The sequence below is a fragment of the Mustela putorius genome, unplaced genomic scaffold (genome assembly GCF_011764305.1).
Source record: "Mustela putorius furo isolate JIRA1106 unplaced genomic scaffold, ASM1176430v1.1 tig00003834_pilon_pilon_pilon, whole genome shotgun sequence".
Classification (NCBI taxonomy): Eukaryota; Metazoa; Chordata; class Mammalia; order Carnivora; family Mustelidae; genus Mustela; species Mustela putorius.
Window position 1 is genome coordinate 137655794 of NW_025421987.1, and position 26620 is coordinate 137682413.

The 26620-nt window shown below is 42.7% G+C and overlaps 1 protein-coding gene across 7 annotated transcripts in view; it reads left to right on the plus strand.

The window, feature by feature from the left end:
- Positions 1-5938: 5938 nt before the first annotated feature.
- LOC101679873 (myosin VIIA and Rab interacting protein) overlaps positions 5939-26620 on the plus strand; it is a 404555-nt gene continuing 383873 nt past the window's right edge. The window contains exon 1 of one of the 7 annotated variants that reach the window (XM_045089187.1): positions 5939-6371. The gene's annotated coding sequence lies outside the window, so the exon portion shown is untranslated. The other 6 variants (XM_013049827.2, XM_045089185.1, XM_045089184.1 and 3 more) reach the window with 6 other exon arrangements.

Below are 26620 nucleotides of genomic sequence, written 5' to 3' on the forward strand. Positions count from 1 at the left end.
CCCCCCAAAATGGCCTGATTACACTAAGGATGTGAAGCCCAGAGAAAACAATAACAAAATTCAGGAACCAAACTGAGAATGAATAGCTGTGGAATTCCACACCCAGAGAGCAGAGCTCAGAACCAGGGCTGATTCGCAAATGTTTGGTGAGAACTTGACAAGCCACTAGTGGCAAGGCACAAAGGGCCTCTGTGGGCATCTGGCTTAGTGAAGGCTGAGGTCTGTGGTGGTGGGCAATGCAGTCTGTCTCAGTAGGACCTTTAGGAAAACTGTGGGAATAAATGAAGATCGACCAGATGAGAATTAACAAGCTTTTTGTTCAGCGTTTATGTTTGGCAGAGACTCAAAGGCAGGCAGTGGAATAGGAAACTTTATAATGAAAAAAGGAAGACTTCAGGCATTCTCCCTGACTGCAGGTATGGGGCATGAGGAAGTTGGAAGCAGGCTAACTAGAAGCAGGGCATCCAATAGGATTAAGCTGGAAACATATATGGCTTTCTCTGATTGGCACTAAGTTAGAAGCAGGGGCCAAAAATAAGGAAACTGGTAGCCATTAACCAAGTCCTGATCATCGAGGGCAGATAACTGCAGATAACTGCAGAGGGTGTGGTTTGGCTTCCTGGCTGGTTGCTGGAGAGATTGTGGATCAGTCCCGTTGTCATCTATGGTTTGGCTGTTGTCCATTTGTACCTTCAGTCTCTCCGGGGCTCAGCTCTGCTAGCCCCAAACGCTATGTCATCTCCATCTCCTTACCATCTGCCCACATTTCCATTCTGGGTCCCCTAGGGATCAAGAAAGATTCAGTCCTAGATCCTTGGAGAACAAAATAGTGTTGTTACCTATTCACAATCATTCCAAATGATTCTCTTGCTCTTCTGGCAGAGAGAGTTCTCCTGCTCCTTCTCCCTTTTCTGCTCCATCTTCATCCTCCTTTTTTCCCTCTTCCTCCTCTTCTTCTTTCTCTTCTACATCCACCTCTTCCTCCCTTTCTTCAATTCTCTTCTTCTTCCTCCTCTTCCTTCTTCTCCTATTTTCTCTCTTTCTCTTCTACCTTTTTTTCTCCTTCTCTTCTTCTTCCTTGTCTTTTCCCTTTCTATAGAGCAGAGTCTTCTCTCAATCTTCTTAGATTTCTGTCTTCCAGGTAGGATCCACCTTTTTTGTCTCCTGGAACCATAAGCCGCTTGGCTCTGCCTTAAAGATAGTGATGGTCAGAGTGGAGGGGGGAATTACTGAGTGGAGAAATATCCTCAATGATCCGGTAACATCACTGCCATCAGCATCACTTCACCTCTGGAAGGAATTTTAAAATACATGAAAATTCAGGTCCTGATTTTAAAAATAGCAATGTGAATATTCAGCATACATGAAAGCATCTGAACATCTTTGAATTGTAAATGTTGGTGGATGACCATTTTCTCTGGCACCTTAATTCATTTAATAAATATTTATCCAGCTCTTCCTTTGTGCTAGGCTCTGTTCAAGGAACTTAGATGTATCAATGAGCAAAACAAAAATCTCTGCCCTCATGCAGCTTATATCCTAGTGAGGAAGACAAACAAAAAGTACCAAACAGAATAAAAAGTTAAGATTGTGTTAAAGGGTGACAAGTGGTGTGGAATAAAGAAAAAGCAGAGCATGGTAGGGAGGATCAGGCACTGAGGGAAAGAAGACAGATTCATCTGTCTGCTTCTCTTTAGGGATGCCTGACTGCCATTTTGATGGAACCTTATTGTTAAGCCTCAGTGAATAAGATCATGACAATTAAACCATCCCTCAGGCTTTGAGGATTGTTGTGAAGGGGATGAACACTCACACACAAGGCACTGGCTAAATTTCCGGGCATTGCTGCTAATTTTATTAACAGGCTGAGTCAGCTGCCTCAGACGTCAATTGGTTCAGGATTCAGAGAAGCATAGTATCTGATTTGGCTCCAGAGGTTAATAACTGAGCCTGGTTTTTTTTGTAGGGACCTAATTTATAATAAGAAAAAGTGTAAGAGCAGACAGTCACAAATAAAGACTGTAATTCAGTAATCATCTACTTCTGTAAAATAATATTTTTAACAGTATCTCTTAGCAGCACCAGGATCCTTTATTGGATACTGTAATCAGTGAATGACAAGATTCTATAATTATTTCTACACTATCCCTCCAAGATAGAATCAGCTTTACTAAAGAAAGCAATAAAGCTTTTTAGAAGCCATTATTTAATAGGGAGCAAATATCTGTATAATAAAATATTAATTATTCTAAAAATACCTTATAGAAAAACACTGTACTTACCAGAAATAATTAATTCTTTTCTATACATTTCTAGTTCTAGTTCTGTTTAGTACAGTGTGAGCTGTTTCATCAATGCAAGATACACATATGGTCACATGTCTTTTGTTTTTCCAGATAATCACTACTTAAAGTCTAGGATTTCCATTTTGAAGCCTCCCACTTCTCCTTGACTTGTCTGAAACCATGAGTGTTCACTCAGTCCAGTGAGCTCCATCCCATTTCTTCATATAGCAAGCAGACTGGATGTGCGTCATGGTCCTTTGTTCTTTTGCTATCTTGTCCTGGGTGGAGCTGCTGAGAACTAGTGACTGGTGCTGTGTGGCCTGGTTTGTAAAAGATTTCGTGTGAATGCAAGTTTTCATTTCTCTAGGACAAATGCCCAAGGTGAAATTGCTGGGTTGTGTAGTAGGTTCAATTTTGGTTTTAGAAGAAATAGTTTTCCAGAGTGGTTGCACCGTTTTACATTCCCAGCAATGCATATGTGTCAGAATTTCTTTGTCTCCTCGTCAGGATTTGGTGTCATCACAATTTTTTATCTTAACCCATTCTGATAGTATGTAGTGATATCTCATTATAGTTTTAATTTACATTCCCCTTGGCTAATGATGTTGAGCATTTTTTTCATGTGCTTATTTGTATACTTTTTAGTGAAATATCTTTTCATATCATTTGCTCGTTTTCTAATTAGATTGTTTGGGAGTTTTTGTTATTGAATGTTGAGCATTTTTTATATATTCCAGATAGAAGTCCTTTGTCAGATACGTTATTTGAAAATATTTTTCCCAGTGTACCATTGTCTTTTCATCTTCTTAATGGGGTCTTTCACAGAATAGATGGGTTTAAAAAATTTTTTTGATGAGGTCCAATTCAACAAATTTTCTTTTCACCCACTTGTTTTTCATTTAACAAATAATCACTGGATGTCTACCATTTATCAAGATAATGTTCAAGGTGCCTATAGGAATCAAAGATGTGACATGGTTCCAATTTCAAGGCATTCCCAGTCTAATTGGGAGACTGGAGATACATCCAAATAACTAATATTACAAAACAAACACTAAGTTGAAATGGAAGAGGTAGAGGTACATTTTTTGGAAAATCAGATATCATGTTTTGGCTGATGGAGAAGTGGCGGGTGGAAGTTTCATCACTTCTATGCCAGCGCTTGCCACAAAATGGTATAGAAACTTCCTTTATAAAATTGTTTTTTTAGACTAAAATGATCATTTTTAGATAGCTAACATACTAAATCTCATTATGTACCAAGCAATTTCACATACATTGTATCAATTAATAACACAGTGGACAGGATTATGCTACATTTTGTATTTAGGGAATCTAGAATTCAGCAAAGTTAAGTAACTTGTCCAAGGTCACAAAGACAGGAAGCAGTAAGGTCACACTGGCACCCCAGTCTTGTGATTAATGCTCTTTTAATTCTATCCAGAATCCTCCTGAGACATGTCCTTCTCTTGCCAGGATAAACTCATCAATCTTCTAGCTAAGAAATGGACTGTCTGATTCATGTTTTAAAAGATGAGATACACATCCTTGGTTCACAAAAGTCAATGAGCTCTTCTTGATAAAGGAAGAATCCATTTAAACTTTTACATTGGTCAAGATCATGCAGAAAAGGGAAAAACAAACACTGCCTGTGAGTCATGAGAAGCAAAAGAAGGTATGGCTATTCAGTAAAATTTTGCTGAATGACAGCTCAGAATGGACTAACCAAGGGGATAAAACTTTAGGTCATCTTGCTTTGTTACCCAACTCATCTCCAAATGCCAAACCTTTCATAGGGAATGTTTAAAAAAAAAAAAAAGTCAGTAATAGTTCAGGTGAAGAATGGAGGTTTTGCCTGTTTCTGACCTACAAGATGACAAATAGGGAACTGGGGCTCTTTCTTGTTCATAAGGTCTCCAGATTTCCATTTGTACTTTCTTCCTGTCTTATTTGTAAGCTTGCCCAAATCACTAAACTCTTCTCTATGTATTTGTTTCCCTTTTGAAATGTTTATCACTTACATAAGATGTTAGGATCTTGATTCTCAAAGAGTCTGTAAAGAAGCAAATTTATACATTAGGTGAGTTTTACAAACACCAGCCTAATGTCAAATCTTTGAATGCAGATTCTCGTCCAGATGCTGCCATTACTGGGCCCCATGTATAAAGTAACTCTTTCACATTCTACACTCAACCCTTTCCTCTGCTGACCTGTGCCTGAAGTTAGACCTACCATTTTGTATAACAAAAGTAAAAATAAGAACATTGGAGGAATACCTTTGGTTGATCAGATTTTCTCTAGGGTAAGCGGGAATGGAACAGGAGGGCAATGGTGCCTCCAGGCAGAGGAACTGAGAGGCTGGGAGCAAGGATGGGAGGGAGTCTGGTTAACTGTGTAGCCATCTGCACTAGGTTAATTTCGTATCATGCCAATGCTAATCGAGCACAGATAACTAAAACTGAATGTAAACAAAATAGGAACAAAACACAAACTTTCTTCCACTTTAGGCAGTTTGTGGATAATAAAATCCCTTTAAAAGAGGAAACTCGATCTTAAGAGAAATCAACTCTTTTATCTTTCAAGTTCCCTTCTTAAAGGTTTTTGTTTCTGTTTTTTGCGGCTGCGAGCGAGCAGATCAGCAAAGGAGCCATCCATTTCTACTGAGCAAATTTACACCGGGTGAACACTCTCAATCCACTGTCCTGCGAGAGGACTCCCAGGGGTTTAGGAATCACCCAGTGTAGCTCCACAGACACATTATTTTGATGGAGTGACTTCCATGTTGCGGGTAAAACTGACAATGTGTTTTCACAGCCCAGGTGTGAGGGCTAAGGCAGTAGGTCTCAGGGAGATCCCGGGACCTGCGCCTGGGGAATGCAAACGCGCTATGAAGCCCTGGCCTGGAGGCGATCCTTTCAACTCCCAGGCATTCTTCCAGGACCTGGGCCTCCTGGCCAGGGCCCGAACGCGTCCCTTACTTGAAGCAATATTCGGCGGCCTTCGGGCAGCGCCGGCTCACTAAGCCTCTCGTGCGGCTGCGATGGGGGGGGGTTCGTAGGTTTGGGCACACAGTAGCCTGGGACAGACTCTGAGCCCAGCGCGAAGCCAGTCTGTGTCTGTTGAACGACTAAGCGTCGCCAGCACAGTCAATTGCTGGCAGAATGAAAGGAATCCAGACCAGGGCATGGGTCACCACGGTGACTTTAAATACCCAGGGACTGTGAAGGGGGCAAGAGCTGCCTTTGGAGAAGCGCCACGCAGGCTTTGGAGAGGCTAGGGAGGGAGGGCGCCCACACTCCGCTGGGCGAGCGGCAGCGCTGGTAGACAAGCCGACCCCGGATTCGGGTGACGTGTCACTCCGCGGTCAGGGAGGGTCCGGGCCCCGGGGCTCAGGGGCAGGGGACAGGGAAAACCTTACTTCAATGACAGGAGTGACCTGAGGTCTCGCCTGGGGGGCTCCAAGGCCGTGGCCCCAGCACTGCACGGCTCTGCTGGGAAGAGCCCAGGAAGGGGCGCGGATCCCCGCCCCGGGCGCGCGCAGCCCCAACCCCGCCTCCTCCCGATGCGTCCCGCCCCTCCCGGCGCGAGCCACCCGCGCGCAGGGGGAGCTTCAGAGGAACTGGCCGGGCGGGCACCCCTCTGCCCCGGCGCAGGCGCGAGCGCGCGCCGCCTCTCCGGCTGGGCGCCCCGCTGGCGTTCCCGCCCCGCCTCCGCACGCGTCCCCGCCCCGGGCACCTCTGATTGGCCGTGGGCCGGGCCAGCAGGTGTCGGCGGCCGCTGCGGCCAGGCTGGCCCCAGCTGCCTGCGGCGCGGGCGCCTCCCTCGCAGCCGCTGCCACCGCCGCGCTCCCCGCCTTCTGCCCGCTCCCCGGCTCCCGCTGCGGCTGCGGTTCTGGCGGCCGAGCCCCCAGGGCGCTGCAGCTTAGATCCGGCGCGCCGACAGACCCGCGCCCCTGCCTCGCTGCTCGAAGCTCGCTCATCCACGCACGGCGCCGCTCTGCTGCGGCAGGTACCCCAGGCGTCCTGAAGTGCGGTGGCCGCCATCGATGACCCCGGCCACGGAACTGCTCCAGCCCGGCCACCCCTTGTGAGTACGGTCCCCTCCTCTCTGGCAGCTTTGCGCCACTCTCCCGGTTGCGTTGCCGCAACTTCGGGGGTGGGTGTGTGGAGGGGTCTCTCACGTCCCCCACCCCCCGCCCGCCCATACACACCCGTGCGAGTCCTGAGCGAGGGCCTCTGGGCACGACCGGTCTGCCTCTGCGGAGGGGCTTGGGGGCGGGGGTGGGAGTCCTTGAACTTGCTCGAGGATGGTCGCAGAGTCGGAACCGCCCCTTTCTCCCTTGGACGCGGCTGGAGCTCGACTCTGCGTTTCCCTCGCGTTTGGCGTTCCTCACTGGCCACGTAGCTCCTGGGCTGCGGTTCACCGCGCACCTACTACGCTGCAGGCGCACCGGCAGGGCGCCTGGAACCATCGGGTAAGCACCCCGGAGCAGCCCAGCGCGGCGGACTTGACTCTTTCCGACTCTTAATTTCTGTAAAATGGGACTAATCAGGACTTGCTCAAGGTCATGGCCGGTGCGCGGAGTAAGAACCCTAGTGGGTCGCGTCTGGCTAGGTCCGCGGACTGCTTGGGTAGGGGCGCGCTGTTGCAGATAGATGGTCATTTAGCTTCATCCCCGTCTCCTTTAAATAATTCCTTCCCCCTAACTTTGCCAAATTTGGAGAGGTCGGGAGCCGACCTCAAGGGACCCTACAGAGGTTTGAGGGGTATCTGCGAAGGACCTTTGGGGTGAGCCGAGCGCTTCTGTGGCTGGGACCCCTGGACCTGCAGCATTTGCAGCATCCTCTCCAATCTCAGTCATTTAATTTGCTAACATCTCGGCAGGGTAGGGGAATTTGCTAGGTGCCTGCTTTTAGATCCATCCTGCTCCGTTTCCTTCTCCCAAATAAGCCCTGTTCCTGAGGATAAGTATGGGAGAGATTAACTGTATACACCAGTTTGGGCCCTAGGACTTCGTAAGAGAAGCGTGTGCGCTCTGCTCTTGGCTTAGTCAACATTGACTCTCATTAGCTCTAAGAAAGTGTCTTGAGTCTGGCTTCATCCTGCCGGCCCTACTCCCTGTCCCCAGATCTGGGTTTGTTGCACTTTTCCTGGGGAGGGTGGAGTCCAGTCGCAGAATGTGTAACTGTTGCCGGATGTGAATAGTTTACTCCAGCTCTTTTGTGGCAGCTCCTGTGGGTCTGTGGGTGGTTCTCAGAGCTTTGGACTGGAGACAAAGTCATCCCCCTCTTTTGACATTGTTATTCTGTCCCTTCAACTTAGGCTACCTGGCCCTAACCCAGTGATCAGATATTTACTTGGATAATTTTGTGGTGTCTGACAAACATCTTCGGACCTCAACTGTTTTTGTTTTTTTAAGTAATCTCTGTGCCCAAGGTGGGGCTTGAACTGAGGACCCCAAGATCAAGAGTCCAGTGTTTTACTGGCTGAGCCAGCCAGGCGCTATGAGCCTCATTTTTTAAAAAATCTATAAAACAGAAGAATCCCTGCTTTTTAGTCTTCCCAAGGCAGTTGGGGTTCAGGGAACATGGTAGAGGTGGAAGCAGAAGGAAGATGTTCCAGACGATCTGAGCTGTAGGTAGAAGTGGAGGTGATTTCAAGAAAAAAAATTTTTTTAACAGCAGTCTCTGGACCTTACTAGATCTAAAAATCTTTCCAGAGAAATTTAGTTTGGTAAGACTTTGAAAATACTACATTTCATCTTCCAGTTGCTGTTCCTTATCTGTCCATGGGTAGCCACATCTCTCACAATGTCCCCTTACCCCGTCTGTGGTGTGTGGGCTGGAAGCTAGCTGTCTCTGTGGGGTTTGGGCTGTCTCTGGTGGTGGTGAGGCACTGTGTCTGTGTGTGTGTATGTGGGGTGGTTGTCTCTGTGGATCTGAAGTGTGTCTCTGTGGAGACATGGATATCTTTGTGGCCTTGGTTTCATGTAGAGGGGAAGGGGAGGGGCAGTTGCCTGCTCCAGAGTTTGCTCATTTTTGGAAAAGTGAAGTTAGCCAGGTCCAGCGATGTAAACTCACAGTGGTCTAGATTGTGTCCTTTCTCCTTCCTCTCCTTCCAAAGGGGCAAAAGGAGAGCATTTGTGGCCTTGGCCTTTGGAGAAATCAAATGACAAAGACTGAAATAACTGAGAGAAACATGCCTTCCCTGTTCTTAGTTTTGTATCTGCACAGCCTTTTGTCCCAAAGGCAAGTTAAAGAGGGACAAGTGATCAGAACTTGGTGGCTTTGTTTAATATTATATTAAGCTATGACATAATGACAGAAAATGGCATAGATATGAAGTGAACACTCTGGATTTTCACAAATTGAACACCCCTGTGTAAACAGTGCCCAGAATAAGACCTAGAATATTCCCACTCTCCCCCGTCCTCTATAGGTACTGTCCCCCAAGGGTAATCATCATTCTGCTTTGTTTTGTCAGGCGAGTTTTATTTTTATTCCTATTATCATTTCTTTCACCAGTTTAGTTTCAGAGCTAAAATGAAACTGCTTGATGATTTTCTACCTCCTCTTTTAATGTATGCAAACCAAAGGTAGTTGTAGGTAAGCCAGTCCAGAAATCTAGGAGGAAGTATTTGGTCTTAGGAGCTGGGTGGAGTCTACACCTGTTGTCTCCTCCCTTCCCCTCAATAGGTTCTTGGGCGGTGAAGCAAGCCAGACCCCAGATACATCTCTGATATTGATAAATTGAAGCCAGTTTATTCACCAGAATGTATTTGAAAAATGCAAGTCTGAAATAGTGTCATGGTAAAGTATACATAGAAAATTTGAATTCTCATCGGAAACGTAAAAATGGGAATGTTTTGAATTTCTCAAAATTAAAAACTGATAGAGGATCTAAGAATGTCAAGGCTTAGTGATTTATAAACTGTTTATGCTATTGCCACATGGTGGCACCACGTTGGCTGGAGACCAGCAATACCCAGCATTCTTTCCCAAGTCCAGGGGAAGCAGTCCCAGGAATAAAATCCAACAGTTTGGCATCTCCAGAAATGATTTCCAAACACTGTGGTTTTTCCCATGTTTGGCAGGTAAGTTTCGCCCCTGGTACCTGCTACACTAAGCCCATGGATCAAACCCTGTCCCAGCTTTTCAGGAGGGTGCCTTGTGGGTCGGAGGCACCTGTGTGTTGGAGAATGGGGAGCTGAGACATTGTTGCCCTTTCTTGGATAGTATGGAACTGTGGCATGTCCTTGGAATTTTATTTTATTTCATTTTTAAAAATTTTGTTTATTTATTTGACAAAGAGACACACAGCGAGGGAGGGAACACAAGCAGGGGGAGTGGGAGACAGAGAAGCTGTCTTCCTGCAGAGCAGGGAGCCTGATGTGGGGCTCCATCCCAGGACCCTGGGATCATGACCTGAGCCGAAGGCAGATGCTTAACCCACTGAGCCACCCAGGCATCTGTGTTCTTGGAACTTTAAAGAGAATTGGCTGAGAATCTAGCTTAGGTGTGTTGTGATTTTCTTACCCCAGAATTCCCCCAAAGGTGTGAGAGAAGGAGTTCTCTTTCCTGAGGCAGGTTGCTATTTTCCAGAGCACTGTCCGTGGTGAACTTGTAAAAATAAAGAGGCGTGGGTGTAGCCAAATTGCTGCCCCATGAAATGCCCTCTGTGTTCCACAGGGTGGGGGCCAAGTCCCAAGGGGAGACCACAGGGTGGGGGCTGTTGTATCCGGCTGTGGAGAGGGCCAAGCAGACCCATTCAGTGCCTTTTCTTTTTACTGTTGGTGTGACGGAGATGCTGCTTAGAAGATTGTATTCATGTGCTGGCTGCCATGACTGTGGTTGCCAAGAGTGCTGTATACTTGCCATGTGCTGGACCCGACATATATATATTCAGTTAATCTTCATCACGGGAGGAGGGTGGCTTTCCCATTTTCAGGATGAAAGAACTGGGCCTGGAAGCATTCTTTCTGAGTTTTACATTATGTGAGCCAGAGCAAGAACTGAGTGCCAAGTCTCCCAGACGACTTCCCCAGCTGAGTTGTGTGCCCTTATGTGGGGTGAGAGGAGCTTTGCACCATTCTTCTTCTGTCTTCCCTGACATCTGGTAGAGAGCCTTGCATGTAGTAGCTACTTAGGGCAAAGTATGGGACTGCCATTAAGTAGAAACTTCCTGCCGAGCAAGAGGGAAATCCAGACAGTGAAGGATGAGAGTTTGGGATTGAGTCCCTGCAACCTGCAACATTGGGACTGAGTGTGGGCCCACCAGAATGTGTAGTCTTATTTTATGTTTAAAATTTTATGTAAATGGAGGTCTGTTATTTGTTTTTGTAATTTGCTTTTTTTCACCCAACATTGTTTTTAAACATATGTTGATAACATTTGTTGATAATCATAAGTTTAGTTTATACATTTTGACATAATATTTCCTTGTTTGGTATACCAGAGTTTGAATATGCATCATTGATGGACAAAAAGATGTTTTTACCTTTTGCTGTTATGAAAAATATTGCAGGGAATATCCTTGATAAGGTCTTATGCAAGTGTATGTGTGTTTAGGATTTATATCCCCAGACGTAGAATAACTGGGTAGGAGGATATGCTTATATCAACATCTATCTGTTGCTGGGTTTTGGAGATTGTCCTCTGTAGTTGTTGGGCCACTTTTTACTCCTACTATCACTGTCCTGAAGCTCCTTGTATCCCCATTACTTTGTGCCATCAGATGTTTTAATTTTGGTTCATCTAATAAGCATGAAATGTGTTTTACTGCTTTTTTACTTGCATTTCCTGTAGCGGTTTTTTGTTTGTTTTTTAAAGATTTTGTTTTTAAGCAATCGCTACACCCAGTGTGGGGCTTGAACTCACAACCGTGAGATCAGAAGTCACATGTTTTACCCACTGAGCCAACCAGGCACCCCTCGCTTAGAGATTGCTAAAAATATATAGTTTGGTTTTCAGAGTTTCTTTTCTGTACATTGCTGCTTTTCCCAGATAAAACTTTCAAATCTTGGGGGCACCTGGGTGGCTCAGTGGGTTAAAGCCTCTGCCTTCAGCTCAGGTCATGATCCCAGGGTCCTGGGATTGAGTCCCACATCGGGCTCTCTGCTTAGCAGGGAGCCTGCTTCTTCCTCTCTCTCTCTGCCTGCCTCTGCCTACTTGTGATCTCTGTCTGTCAAATAAATAAACAAAATTAAAACAACAACAACAACAAAAAAAAAACTTTCAAATCTTATACTTACCTGAAATTTATATTTCTGTGTTGTGTGAGGCAGGGATCTAATTGTTTTGCATACAGAAAACCACTTCTCCCATTAACATTTAATGAATAGTTACCTATTTTCTCACTTATTTTGTTGCCATCTCTGTCATATATCAATTTCTCTTATGTTTTTTTATCTGTTTCTGAATGCTGCTTTTTTCTATTCATCTCTTTGTGATTCCTGAGCTAATACCATTTCACTGAATTATTAAAGCTTTATAATAATTCTTTTCTTTTTAGCCTTTTTCTTCAAAAAATTATCTTGGTTATCTTTGATACCTTAGGCTTCAACATGAATTTTAGGATCCCTCCTAAATACCCCTTTCCATGAAAAATACTGGTATCAAAAATTTGGTGAAATATCAAATAAAACACATTTTCTTATTTTTTTCAAATATAGTGTTAATCAAAACTTCTAATTTTCCATTATTTGCTGTGAAATTTTGATCTCCATTTCAAGTGGATTCACTTTCAGTAACACTTTCCTGATATCTTAAATAATATCTTTTTTTTTAAAGATTTTATTTATTTATTTGACAGACAGATCACAAGTAGGCAGAGAGGCAGGCAGGAAGAGAGAGGAGGAAGCAGGCTCTCCGCGGAGAGAGCTTGATGCGGGGCTCGATCCCAGGACCCTGGGATCATGACCTGAGCCGAAGGCAGAGGCTTCAACCCATTGAGCCACCCAGGCGCCCCTTAAATAATATCTTGAATAATCTCTTGAATAATAAGGACCATTTGAATGTGATTTTTTAAACACCTCTAATATCATTTTTTAAACTCAACAACATAGAAGTAATGTTAATGTCAGTGATTATTCTTCTGTGACATTATTTTTGTCCTCCTCATAACTCATTTCTTTCAGGTACCATAATTTATTCAACAAAATCGTTCTTTAAAACATTAAGTACTTTATGCTATTGTAACTTCATCCTACTATACATGTTTGTTTCCTTAGCATGAATTACTTTGTTGAAAGTTGTTTACTTTTCCTTAAATTTTTTATACATATTGCCAAATAACCCTCTAGGAAAGTTTATAAATTCATTTTGCTATTTAATCATGTGCAAATGTGCCAGATCCCCATGCCTTGCCAGCATTAAACACGATTATTCATCATCATTTCCAGTTTCACAAAGACTCTTGTTTTGTTTTTTTTTTTAAGATTTTATTTATTCATTTCACAGAGACTCAGCAAGAGAGGGAAGAACACAAGCAGCGGAAGTGGGAGGGAGAAGCAGGCTTCCTGTTGAGCAGGGATTCTGACATGGGGCCCATCATGACCTTAGCTGAAGGCAGTGCCTAACGACTGAGCCATGCAGGTGCCCCAAGACTCTTGTTTTTTATTTTGTTTTGTTTTGTTTTGTTTTGTTTCTAGCAAGGCAGAACATATCTTCATGTTTATTGGTTCTTTTTTTTTTTAATATAATTTTTTATTTTTTATAAACATATATTTTTATCCCCAGGGGTACAGGTCTGTGAATCGCCAGGTTTACACACTTCACAGCACTCACCGAAACACATACCCTCCCCAATGTCCATAATACCACCCCCTTCTCCCAAACCCCCTCCCCCCAGCAACCCTCAGTTTGTTTTGTGAGATTAAGAGTCACTTATGGTTTGTCTCCCTCCCAATCCCATCTTCTTTCATTTATTCTTCTCGTACCCACTTAAGCCCCCATGTTGCATCACCACTTCCTCATATCAGGGGAAGCATATGATAGTTGTCTTTCTCCGCTTGACTTATTTCGCTAAGCATGATACGCTCTAGTTCCATCCATGTTGTCGCAAATGGCAAGATTTCATTTCTTTGGATGGCTGCATAGTATTCCATTGTGTATATATACCACATCTTCTTGATCCATTCATCTGTTGATGGACATCTAGGTTCTTTCCATAGTTTGGCTATTGTGGACATTGCTGCTATAAACGTTCGAGTACACGTGCCCCTTTGGATCACTACGTTTGTATCTTTAGGGTAAATACCCAATAGTGCAATTGCTGGGTCATAGGGCAGTTCTATTTTCAACATTTTGAGGAACCTCCATGCTGTTTTCCAGAGAGGTTGCACCAGCTTGCATTCCCACCAACAGTGTAGGAGGGTTCCCCTTTCTCCGCATCCTCGCCAGCATCTGTCATTTCCTGACTTGTTGATTTTAGCCATTCTGACTGGTGTGAGGTGATATCGCATTGTGGTTTTGATTTGTATTTCCCTGATGCCGAGTGATATGGAGCACTTTTTCATGTGTCTGTTGGCCATCTGGATGTCTTCTTTGCAGAAATGTCTGTTCATATCCTCTGCCCATTTCTTGATTGGATTATTTGTTCTTTGGGTGTTGAGTTTGCTAAGTTCTTTATAGATTCTGGACACTAGTCCTTTATCTGATATGTCGTTTGCAAATATCTTCTCCCATTCTGTCAGTTGTCTTTTGATTTTGTGAACTGTTTTCTTTGCTGTGCAAAAGCTTTTGATTTTGATGAAATCCCAATAGTTCATTTTTGCCCTTGCTTCCCTTGCCTTTTGCGTTGTTCCTAGGAAGATGTTGCTGCGGCTGAGGTCGAAGAGGTTGTTGCCTGTGTTCTCCTCAAGGATTTTGATGGATTCCTTTCGCACATTGAGGTCCTTCATCCATTTTGAGTCTATTTTCGTGTGTGGTGTAAGGAAATGGTCCAATTTCATTTTTCTGCATGTGGCTGTCCAATTTTCCCAGCACCATTTATTGAAGAGGCTGTCTTTTTTCCATTGGACATTCTTTCCTGCTTTGTTGAAGATTAGTTGACAATAGAGTTGAGCGTCTATTTCTGGGCTCTCTATTCTGTTCCATTGATCTATGGGTCTGTTCTTGTGCCAGTACCATGCTGTCTTGATGATGACAGCTTTGTAATAGAGCTTGAAGTCTGGAATTGTGATGCCACCAACGTTGGCTTTCTTTTTCAATATCCCTTTAGCTATTCGAGGTCTTTTCTGGTTCCATATAAATTTTAGAATTATTTGTTCCATTTCTTTGAAAAAGATGGATGGTACTTTGATAGTAATTGCATTAAATGTGTAGATTGCTTGAGGTAGCATAGACATTTTCACAATATTTATTCTTCCAATCCAGGAGCATGGAACATTTTTCCATTTCTTTGTGTCTTCCTCAATTTCTTTCATGAGTACTTTATAGTTTTCTGAGTATAGATTCTGTGCCTCTTTGGTTAGGTTTATTCCTAGGTATCTTATGGTTTTGGGTGCAATTGTAAATGGGATTGACTCTTTAATTTCCCTTTCTTCTGTCTTGCTGTTGGTGTAGAGAAATGCAACTGATTTCTGTGCATTGATTTTATATCCTGACACTTTACTGAATTCCTGTATAAGTTCTAACAGTTTTGGAGTGGAGTCTTTTGGGTTTTCCACATATAGTATCATATCATCTGCGAAGAGTGATAATTTGACTTCTTCTTTGCCGATTTGGATGCCTTTAATTTCCTTTTGTTGTCTGATTGCTGAGGCTAGGACCTCTAGTACTATGTTGAATAGCAGTGGTGATAATGGACATCCCTGCCGTGTTCCTGACCTTAGCGGAAAAGCTTTCAGTTTTTCTCCATTGAGAATGATATTTGCGGTGGGTTTTTCATAGATGGCTTTGATGATATTGAGGTATGTGCCCTCTATCCCTACACTTTGAAGAGTTTTGATCAGGAAGGGATGCTGTACTTTGTCAAATGCTTTTTCAGCATCTATTGAGAGTATCATATGGTTCTTGTTCTTACTTTTATTGATGTGTTGTATCACATTGACTGATTTGCGGATGTTGAACCAACCTTGCAGCCCTGGAATAAATCCCACTTGGTCGTGGTGAATAATCTTTTTAATGTACTGTTGAATCCTATTGGCTAGTATTTTGTTGAGTATTTTCGCATCTGTGTTCATCGAGGATATTGGTCTATAGCTCTCTTTTTTGGTGGGATCCTTGTCTGGTTTTGGGATCAAGGTGATGCTGGCCTCATAAAATGAGTTTGGAAGTTTTCCTTCCATTTCTATTTTTTGGAACAGTTTTAGGAGAATAGGAATTAGTTCTTCTTTAAATGTTTGGTAGAATTCCCCCGGGAAGCCGTCTGGCCCTGGGCTTTTGTTTGTTTGGAGATTTTTAATGACTGTTTCAATCTCCTTACTGGTTATGGGTCTGTTCAGGCTTTCTATTTCTTCCTCGTTCAGTTGTGGTAGTTTATATGTTTCTAGGAATGCATCCATTTCTTTCAGATTGTCAAATTTATTGCCGTAGAGTTTCTCATAGTATGTTCTTATAATAGTTTGTATTTCTTTGGTGTTAGTTGTGATCTCTCCTCTTTCATTCATGATTTTATTTATTTGGGTCCTTTCTCTTTACTTTTTGATAAGTCTGGCCAGGGGGTTATCAATTTTATTAATTCTTTCAAAGAACCAGCTCCTAGTTTCGTTGATTTGTTCTATTGTTTTTTTGGTTTCTATTTCATTGATTTCTGCTCTGATCTTTATGATTTCTCTTCTCCTGCTAGGCTTAGGGTTTCTTTCTTGTTCTTTCTCCAGCTCCTTTAGGTGTAGGGTTAGATTGTGTACCTGAGACCTTTCTTGTTTCTTGAGAAAGGCTTGTACCGCTATATATTTTCCTCTCAGGACTGCCTTTGTTGTGTCCCACAGATTTTGAACTGTTGTATTTTCATTATCATTTGTTTCCATGATTTTTTTCAATTCTTCTTTAATTTCCTGGTTGACCCTTTCATTCTTTAGAAGGATGCTGTTTAGTCTCCATGTATTTTGGTTCTTTTCAAACTTCCTTTTGTGGTTGAGGTCTAGCTTTAGAGCATTGTGGTCTGAAAATATGCAGGGAATGATCCCAATCTTTTGATACCGGTTGAGTCCTGATTTAGGACCGAGGATGTGATCTATTCTGGAAAATGTTCCATGTGCACTAGAGAAGAATGTGTATTCTGTTGCTTTGGGATGAAATGTTCTGAATATATCTGTGATGTCCATCTGGTCCAGTGTGTCGTTTAAGGCCTTTATTTCCTTGCTGATCTTTTGCTTGGATGATCTGTCCATTTCAGTGAGGGGAGTGTTAAAGTCCCCTACTCTTATTGTATTATTGTTGATGTGTTTCTTTGATTTTGTTATTAATTGGTTTATATAGTTGGCTGCTCCCACGTTGGGGGCATAGATATTTAAAATTGTTAAATCTTCTTGTTGGACAGACCCTTTGAGTATGATATAGTGTCCTTCCTCATCTCTTATTATAGTCTTTGGCTTAAAATCTAATTGATCTGATATAAGGATTGCCACTCCTGCTTTCTTCTGATGTCCATTAGCATGGTAAATTCTTTTCCACCCCCTCACTTTAAATCTGGAGGTGTCTTCGGTCTTAAGATGAGTTTCTTGGAGGCAACATATAGATGGGTTTTGTTTTTTTATCCATTCTGATGTTCTGTGTCTTTTGACCAGGGCATTTAGCCCATTAACATTCAGGGTAACTATTTAGAGATATGAGTTTAGTGCCATTGTTTTGCCTGTAAGGTGACTGTTGCTGTATATGGTCTCTGTTCCTTTCTGATCTACCACTTGTAGGCTCTCTCTTTGCTTAGAGGACCCCTTTCAAGATTTCCTGTAGAGCTGGTTTGGTGTTTGCAAATTCTTTCAGTTGTTGTTTGTCCTGAAAGCTTTTAATCTCTCCTTCTATTTTCAATGATAGCCTAGCTGGATATAGTATTCTGGGCTGCATGTTTTTCTCATTTAGTGCTCTGAAAATATCATGCCAGCTCTTTCTGGCCTGCCAGGTCTCTGTGCATAAGTCAGCTGCCAATCTAATATTTTTACCATTGTATGTTACAGACTTCTTTTCCCGGGCTGCTTTCAGGATTTTCTCTTTGTCACTGAGACTTGTAAATTTTACTATTAGGTGACGAGGTGTGGGCCTATTCTTATTGATTTTGAGGGGCGTTCTCTGAACTTCCTGAATTTTGATGCTCGTTCCCTTTGCCATATTGGGGAAATTCTCCCCAATAATTCTCTCTAGTATACCTTCTGCTCCCCTCTCTCTTTCTTCTTCTTCTGGAATCCCAATTATTCTAATGTTGTTTCGTCTTATGGTGTCACTTATCTCTCGAATTCTCCCCTCGTGGTCCAGTAGCTGTTTGTCCCTCTTTTGCTCAGCTTCTTTATTCTCTGTCATTTGGTCTTCTATATCACTAATTCTTTCTTCTGCCTCATTTATCCTAGCAGTGAGAGCCTCCATTTTTGATTGCACCTCATTAATAGCTTTTTTGATTTCAACTTGGTTAGATTTTAGTTCTTTTATTTCTCCAGAAAGGGCTTTTATATCTCTCGAGAGGGTTTCTCTAATATCTTCCATGCCTTTTTCGAGCCCGGCTAGAACCTTGAGAATTGTCATTCTGAACTCTAGATCTGACATATTACCAATGTCTGTATTGATTAGGTCCCTAGCCTTCGGTACTGCCTCTTGTTCTTTTTTTTGTGTTGAATTTTTCCGTCTTGTCATTTTGTCCAGAGAAGAGTATATGAAGGGGGAAGTAAAATACTAAAAGAGTGGCAACAACCCCAGGAAAATATGCTTTAGCCAAATTAGAAGAGATCCCAAATCGTGAGGGGGGAGAAGGGGATAAAAAGAGGTTAAAAAGGAAGAAAGAAAAAAAAGAAAAAAAAAGAATAAAGAAAGAAAAAAAAGAAAAGAATTAAAAAAAAAGAAAACACCTAAGAAAAATATAAAAAAGAAAAAATAGATGTATTAGATAAACTAGTAAAAAATCGTTAAAAAAGAAAAAGGTAACAGTTAAAAAAAATTTACCCGAAGGCGAGAAAAAAAACAAAAAATGAAAAAGAAAAAAATTAAATTAACCGCAAGACTAAAAAAAATCACAGGGAAAAAGCCATGAGTTCCGTGCTTTGCTTTCTCCTCCTCTAGAATTCTGCTGCTCTCCTTGGTATTGAAACCGCACTCTTTGGTAGGTGAACTTGGTCTGGGCTGGATTTCTTGTTGATCTTCTGGGGGAGGGGCCTGTTGTAGTGATTCTCAAGTGTCTTGCCCCAGGCGGAATTGCACCACCCTTACCTGGGGCCGGGGTGAGTAATCCGCTTGGGTTTGCTTTCAGGAGCTTTTGTTCCCTGAGCGCTTTCCGTAGAGTTCCGGAGGACGGGAATAGAAATGGCGGCCTCCTGGTCTCCGGCCGGGAGGAGCCGAGAGCCCAGGGCCCCACTCCTCAGTGCGCGCTCAGAGAACCGCGCCCAGTTACTCCCGTCTGCCTGACCTCCGGCCGCGCTCCGAGCTCACCGAGCCTGCAACCAGTTCAAGGTAACACCGAGCCGCGAGCTTACGGTCGGCTCTGTCTCTGTAGCCGGCTTTCCCGTTCCAATACCTGCAAGTTCTGCGACACTCAGACACCCCCGATCCTTCTGTGACCCTGCGGGACCTGAGGCCACGCTGACCCCGCGTGGGCTTTGCCCCGGGTAGCCTCTGGAGCGATGTCCCTCAGCGGAACAGACTTTTAAAAGTCCTGATTTTGTGCGCGGTTGCTCTGCCGCTTGCTGGGAGCCGGCCCCTCCCCCCGGGGTCTATCTTCCCGTCGCTTTGGATTCACCTCTCCGCCGGTCCTACCTTTCAGAAAGTGGTTGTTTTTCTGTTTCCAGAATTGCTGTTCTTCTTCTCTTCGATCTGCCGATGGATTTTCAGGTGTTTGCAATCTTTAGATAAGCTATCTAGCTGATATCCGGCTAGCTGAAGTAGTCTCGGCCTGCTACTTCTCCGCCATCTTGACTCCTCCTATTGGTTCTTCATAGTAGACTTCCCTATAAAGTTTTCCATGACGGTTGTTTTTCTCTCCCTGCCTCTCTCTCCTTCCTTCCTTCCAATCCTCCTTCCTTCCTTTTAAAAGATTTTATTTATTTATTTGTGAGAAAGAGAGCATGAACAGGGGTGGGGCAGAGAGAGAAGGTAACCTGACTGTAGCTGAGCAGGAAGCCCAAAGCAGGACTCCATCCCAGGACCCTAGGATCATGACCTGAGCTGAAGGCAGATACTTAACCAACTGAGCCACTCAGGTGCCCCTCTTTTACTTTCTGTAAAAGAAACTTGTAGGGACATCTGGGTGGCTCAGTTGGTTGAGCAGCTGCCTTCGGCTTGGGTCATGATCCCAGCGTCCTGGGATCGAGTCCCACGTTGGCCTCCTTGCTCGGCAGGGAGCCTGCTTCTCCCTCTGTCTCTGCCTGTGCTTGCTCTCTCTCCCTCTCTCTCTCTGACAAATAAATGAAATCTTTAAAAAAAAAAAAGAAAGAAACTTTTATTATCACTGGGTGTCTTTGATAGAGCAGTTTGTTTTATACAAATCATGTTCATATTTTAATGTTAAATATCATTCCATCTTATGAAAATATCATATTTAAAAGATCTGTTCCTCCATGATGGATTTGAGGTTACTTCTGTATTTTTTTTTGTCTATTGCATGTACGCAGTAAACATCTTTGAAATGTATTTAAGCACAAACAAAAGAAGATCTTGAGGATATATGCGTAGAAGTGGGATTGCATGATCACATTTTATACACACTTACAGCTTGACCACCTGGTGCCAAATTGCTCCTCAGAGTGGTCACGGTCATTTAAACTTCTGTGGCAGCATGTACAGAGGGCATTTGTCATGGCAAGGAAACAATAATATCAGAGAAGGAGGAACAAAGGTGTTAAAGGAAAAAGTACAAATGTATGTATGTTTATGTGTACATGAGTATCCTAAAATTCATTGAGAAAACTCAGAGGCTTTTGACTGTTTCATTTTGTAATTTACACCATTAGAACTGATTATATGTAAGTATAAATCATAAACATCATATCAGTATTTCCTTAGCTTAGGAGAATTGGTAAGAGTTGAAGTAAAAGGTAATCTGTTTAGTAGTGCTTTTTCAGAATAGCCTGCAAAAGGAGATGGGACCCTAGTGAAGAGAACAGGAATCATGCCTCTGCTCAGCACGGTGCCTCCCCATCCCAGGGGGTGGGTTCTGCCACTGCATAGTTGTTCCTTTTCATTACCTCATCTTGTAAAATTTAGAAGGCTGGGGGAATAACTCTAGAGTGATATAGTGCCATGAATAACTTAATGCCGAAGAATTTATGCGATCAGTTGCTGGTGACAGTAAGACCAGAATAGCCTGAAACCTCAAAAAGGTTAGTGGGGAAAAGGCTGAACAATGAGTTTGGTTGGGGACAGGCTGGAAACTTCACTGAGAGAAACCTGTCCTACTTCAAGTGTACTCTGAGAATCAAGTCTGCATTTGTGTCAGAAGCATAAAAAGAGCTTGATGAACTGCCTAAATGTCATCTGAAAACTGTTTTTGGTTTGGTATTCAACCATGTGTTCTATTCCCCCATTACCTTCCGTAAGTGATTATGAGTTAAATTTTTTGCCTATATTTATATATCGTCAGCTGGGGAAACAAAACACCGTATAGTAAGTTCTTTTGTGGCTGTGATTTACAGCATAATGCCACAGATACAACAGACACGCGATCTGCAGCTGGTATGTACAAATCCATTCTATGGGCTGACAATTTAATCTCACTGAGCAGACACTTGAGAAAAGAACGTAAGACATGCAAGGAAGGGCAGGTGCCTGGAAAACAGAGGGGCCCATGGCTCAGGATCTGATGTGGCTGTTTGCCCAGGTCCCCAAATAATTTTTTGACACTGGTTTGTGGCTCAGATGACCATGTCATCTTATGTGGTTCTTTCCTTTTGGTATAAAATGTAACTACATCAAAGTGTGCAGGGTCATTTTCTCTGCTGGGAAGCCTAGGTATCTACACTACAGGAAGTGATACTTACTCTGCAGAAAAGGAAAATAACCCATCTCTTTACACTGTTTTCTCTGAAGATTTCCCAGTCTGGAGAAACAGTGTTTCTAGCCCCAAACCTCTTCCTAACCTCCTCTTGATGAAGACCATTGTCTCAAGCATCAATTCACTTTTTCTGTGTAGCTCCAGACTCAGAAGATGTCGTAGGTGCTCTTTCATGTTTGTGTTATATAAATGTGGTTTGGCTGTTTTGCTTTTTTTTGCAAAGCAATTTATTGATCATTAGGGTCTTGGATTTACTAGAATGACATGTAACTAGAGTAGTCAAGATTCGTGTCTTTCTTTTATGGCTAATTAGAAGAAAAAATTTTTTAAATGCTATTTTAATTGAATCCTTGTTTAGTCTAAAAATCTGCCAGTCGATTTTTCAGCTTTGTGGTCCAGTAAATGTCAGGTGCCTCTCCCAGGACTGCAGGTCTTACAGTCTGGTGCCCGAATGCTGCAGAGATCCTCTTACTGTCCCTTTGTGCTCCCATTTCTGAATCCTTTCTCCCACAGCTTCCAGATACCTCACACTTCCTCTTCTACTGCCTCAGTTTCCTTCCTTTCAGATGGCTGCTGGTGGTAAATGGCAATATAATGCTGTTATTTCCCCTCTTCTCTTTTCTTTAAATGATCCAAAACAATGAAGAAAATGAGAAACAAAAAACCCAATGCCATCTTTGGCAAATGGGAGAGATGGTTAAAATTGGTTCCCCCAAAAAGAAGGGCTGCCTGAAGAAGTGATATACACAGAGATGTATTATGGGTGTTCAGTCAAGACCACTTCTCAGGAGGGCGAGAGCCCTTGGTTGGGCACAAAAACCCAAGTTCCTTCTGGGTCACAGTGGGATAAGAATGCCTGTAGTGTTGGCCAGCACTTCCTATCACCCCAGAAGCTCCATCCCTCTTTTTCTCTTTATCAATTTCAGCAGAGGTACAGATTCTTTTCATACTTTCCTGAGAACCGACTATTGGTGTTCTTTTCTCTATTTTGATATTGTATTTTATTTTATTAAGCTCTGTTCTCATCCTTATTATTTCCCTCCTTCTACTTTCTTTGACTTCATTCTTTTTCTATCTGTTTAATTTCCAAGGTTAACTTATTAACTTTCAGACTTTCCTCTTACTTAGATATGCATTTAGCCTAATAAGTTTGCCTGAAGTATTGCCTTAGGAATATTTGTCTTCTACAGTTTTGATTTGAAGTGTTTTTCTTGTTCACATGTAAGTTTTTAACATTTTTGTTATGATTTCTTCTATGACTTATACGTTTCTTACATGCTTTTGTTTTATTTTCAGAAATTTTAGAACTTTTCAGTCATTTCTTTTTCTATTTTAGTACATAGTGATTAAAGAATGTGGTCTATATGATTCCAATTCTTGAAATTTATTGGGATTTGTTTTATGGCCTGGTACATAGTCAGTTTTTACAAATTTCTATGTTTTCTGGAAAATAAAGTAATTAGTTGCAGTGACCAGTATATGTTCATTAGCTTAAGCTAGTTAATTGTGTTATTGAGATCTTACATCTTTACTCATTTTTTTTGCAGCTTAATTAATCAGTTATTGAGGGAGGAATTTATAGGAGTGAATTGGTCAGTTTCTTCTTGGGCTTTTTTCAATTTTTGCTTTGTATATTTAAAAGAATTTTAAAAAATTTATTTATTTGACACAGAGAGAGAGAGTGAGCGAGAGAGACAGACAGATAGGCAGAGCTCAGGAGCCTGGGGAGTGGCAGAGAACCCAGACTCCCAGCTGAGCAGGGAGCCCACCATGGGACTTGATCCCAGGACCCTGGGATCATGACCTGAACCAAAGGAAGATGTTTAACTGACTGAGCCACCCAGGCACCCTGCTTTGTTTATTTTGAAGTAATATGTAATTAGGTGCATTCTGGGTCTACTCAGTATATATTATGAAACAACCCTGTTAATGTCTAGTAATGCTCTTTGGTTTTAAGTCTGTTTTATTTATTTTTGATTTAAAAAATTATTTATTTATTTGAGGGGGTGAGGGGCAGAGGGAGAGAGAATCTCAAGCAGATGCTCTGCTCAGTGGGGAGCCTGTGGTGGGGTGATCTCAAGACCCTGACATCATGACCTCAGCTGAAATCAAGAGTCAGATGCTTAACCAACTGAGCCAATCAGGTGCCCCAAGTCTGTTTTAATAGAGCTATGCCAATTTTTTTTTGCTTAGTATTTGCCTGTCTTATCATTTTCTAATACTTCCACTGTCAACAGTTTTTTTTTTTTTTTAAGGTTTTATTTATTTTACAGAGAGAGTGTGTGAGCACAGGCAGGGGAAGTTGCAGAGGGAGAGGGAGAAGTAGTCTCCCCTCTGAGCAGGGAGCCTGATGTGGGGCTCAATCCCAGGACCCTGGGATCATGAGCCGAAGGCAGACACTTAACTGACTGAGCCACCTGGGCTTCCCTCTGTCAGTAGTGCTATATATTTTTATTTCACTTGTGAAACTGTATTAAAGAGGATAAAGTTGCTTTTTTAAACCCATATGTTTTAATATGAAAGTTATGTTCATTTACAGTGCTACTGTTAATGTATTTTGATCTATTTTTATCATTTTACTCTGTCCCACCTTTTGTATACTTGGTTTCTCTCTCTGGTTGCTTTTTGTATAATTTAGATCCTCTGTCCTACTCCACATTACATTTTCTTCCCTCACTTATTCAAAATTTTACACTCAATTTCTGTTTTCTAGTGTTTATGATATGGTAAGTTCGGCATTCGTGTTTACTTTAATAAAATCCAAACTGAATCAGAGTAATTTCTGTCCTGAGCAATTCAAGGACTTTATACTTAAACTCTGATCACCCTCCCTGCTCAATTTATATGTTGGCATTGTCTGGTGTTTTAGTCAGGTTTAACTCCTTTTTTTTTAAATTATTTTTTTCACATAGTGTGCAATTTGTTGACAATATTATCCCACCGTTTTCCATGTTCTGTTTTTGCATTCGAAGAATCCAGCTAGCAATCTGATTGTAGTTCTTCTGTATTAATCTGTCTTTTCTTCCTGGCTGATTTTAATTCCTTCTGTTGTTGTGTTGTTCTGAATTTCACTACAGTGTATGTGGTAATGGGCTTCTTTTCAATTATCCCCCCCAGGAGTCACTAGACTTCTTAAATATGAGGATTGCTGTCTAATTGGTGTTCTAGAAAATTCTCTGCCATTATTTCTTTGAATATGTCTTCTATCCATTCTCAATTATTTGTTCCTGAAACTTTGATCAGATGCATGTTAGACCTCCTTTCTGTATCATCTGTGTCCTTAAATTCCTTTCTTACTTTATTTTCTTTAGCTTATTATTTCAGCTCTGTTTAGCAATTTACCACTTACCTTCTCTGCTTTGTCTCTTCTGTTTTTTTTTTTCAGTATGTTCACTGAATTTCCATTAACTTGTTCAAATAAATGTGGTAATTTTTATAGTTTCTTGTTTGAAGTTATAATTTGATAAACTCTTATTTCCTTAACCATATTAAACACACTTATTTAATGTTTTACATAAAATAGTTTCACAATTAACAGGAATTTAGCAGTTGGAGAAGACTGACCTGGCAGTCCAGTTCTGGTTTCTTTATTAAGGAGAACAAACGAGTGGCAAGGTTAGCGACCATGCTCTGGAACTCAGGCTGCCCCTCCCCAGATGCACTACCCATCTGTATCATAAAGGGCAACAGGTGTTTGTGAGTCTAAGTAACACTGGGCTTCCTCCAGTGTCCTCACTGAGGGAGTGCCCTGCTCCCCTCCTCAATAAAGACCAAAAGGAGCACCTCACACTGGGTTAAAGATCATGTCTACCCTGGCCTCCTGCTCTCCACTGACCTAGTCAAGAGTAAACTTGAAACACCCCTCCTTCTTGCCCCTTATCACTTGTGGTCCTACCTCCACTTTGCTTTGAATGGACCAGGACTCATCCCATCATGCTCTTCACCCCTATATGTCAGCCTCCTGGTCTCCAGGGTCACTCCCCCTCAGTTCTTGATGACCTCAGCCCCAGCTTCTCCACCGCTTCCTGCAGCATCCCTCCTGCCTTAGTCCTAGCACTTCAATATACAGGGAGAGGATCCTTCTAACATCTGGGCCTCTCAGTTCCTTGACCTACTTTGCTCCAAGTTCTGTCTTCCACACCACCCTGCCACTGACTTCCATAGTCATAGATGGACACTCATTCCCCGTAATGGCCAATCTCTTCCTAATGGCTTTCATTCATCATGTGTTCAGAGAAGCAACTTGCATCTTCCAAGTCTCTCCCTCTCTTCCTCTAATTCCAACAGTCCCTCAATCTCCTGACTTTCAGTCCATGACCCCGGACCCTCGAGGTCCTTTCCTACTGCCTTTTCCAGCCTGTATTTCATTGTGTGCCCTATAATCAATCCTTGGACTACACCCTCAGTTCACATACCCAACCCAGACCGCCTCCTTTTCACTCAGCAGACACCCAGAGTGGTTCAGTCCCTGTCTCTGCATCCTGCTGCCTGCATCAGTGCTGGGGAGTGTGGCCAAAGGAATACTCACAAGCAGTCGACTGGCCTTGTGTGACCATGAGCATGGGGTGGATCCTTAGAGCTGTGTGAGACTTTTGTGGGCCTGGCCCTCTCGAATTCCCCCATTGCCTCAGACATGCACACCTTCTCTCTATCTTCATTCTCACAGTGTCCCTGCTGCCACTCTCGCTGAAAAAGCTAGAGCCATCTGCGGGGGAATGGCCTCCCACAGACTCTACCATCGCCCACCAGCCTTCATCTGTAGCTACACAGTCTGCCATGTGTTCTGGCACTAACCATGAAATATCTGTGCTCGGATCTAAGAGTCAGACCCTCCAATCCCCAGCCCACCTTCCTTGAATACTCAAGGGTATCCCTCCAGGGATTCTCCCTCTGTATTTCCAGTTTTCTCTCCCTATCAGGCAATTCCTACTGGCTTACAAAGAAGTTATTTCTCCTTTCTTGGAAAACACTCCCTCTGTAACTCCCTTCTGCCTCTAGCTATGGCTCTGTTTCTCTGCTTTCCTGTATATAAAAACTGCTAAAGAGAGTTGTCTAGACTCACTGTCTGCTATTTCTCTCCTCCCATTGTCTGTTAACCCCACCACTGCAGATTGCCAGCTCAGTTTCATCAACTTCAGCAGCAACTGCCTAATGACTAAGGGCCCCAGTTTACTGAACACAAGGGCTGCTCCTGTCCTCATCCTTCT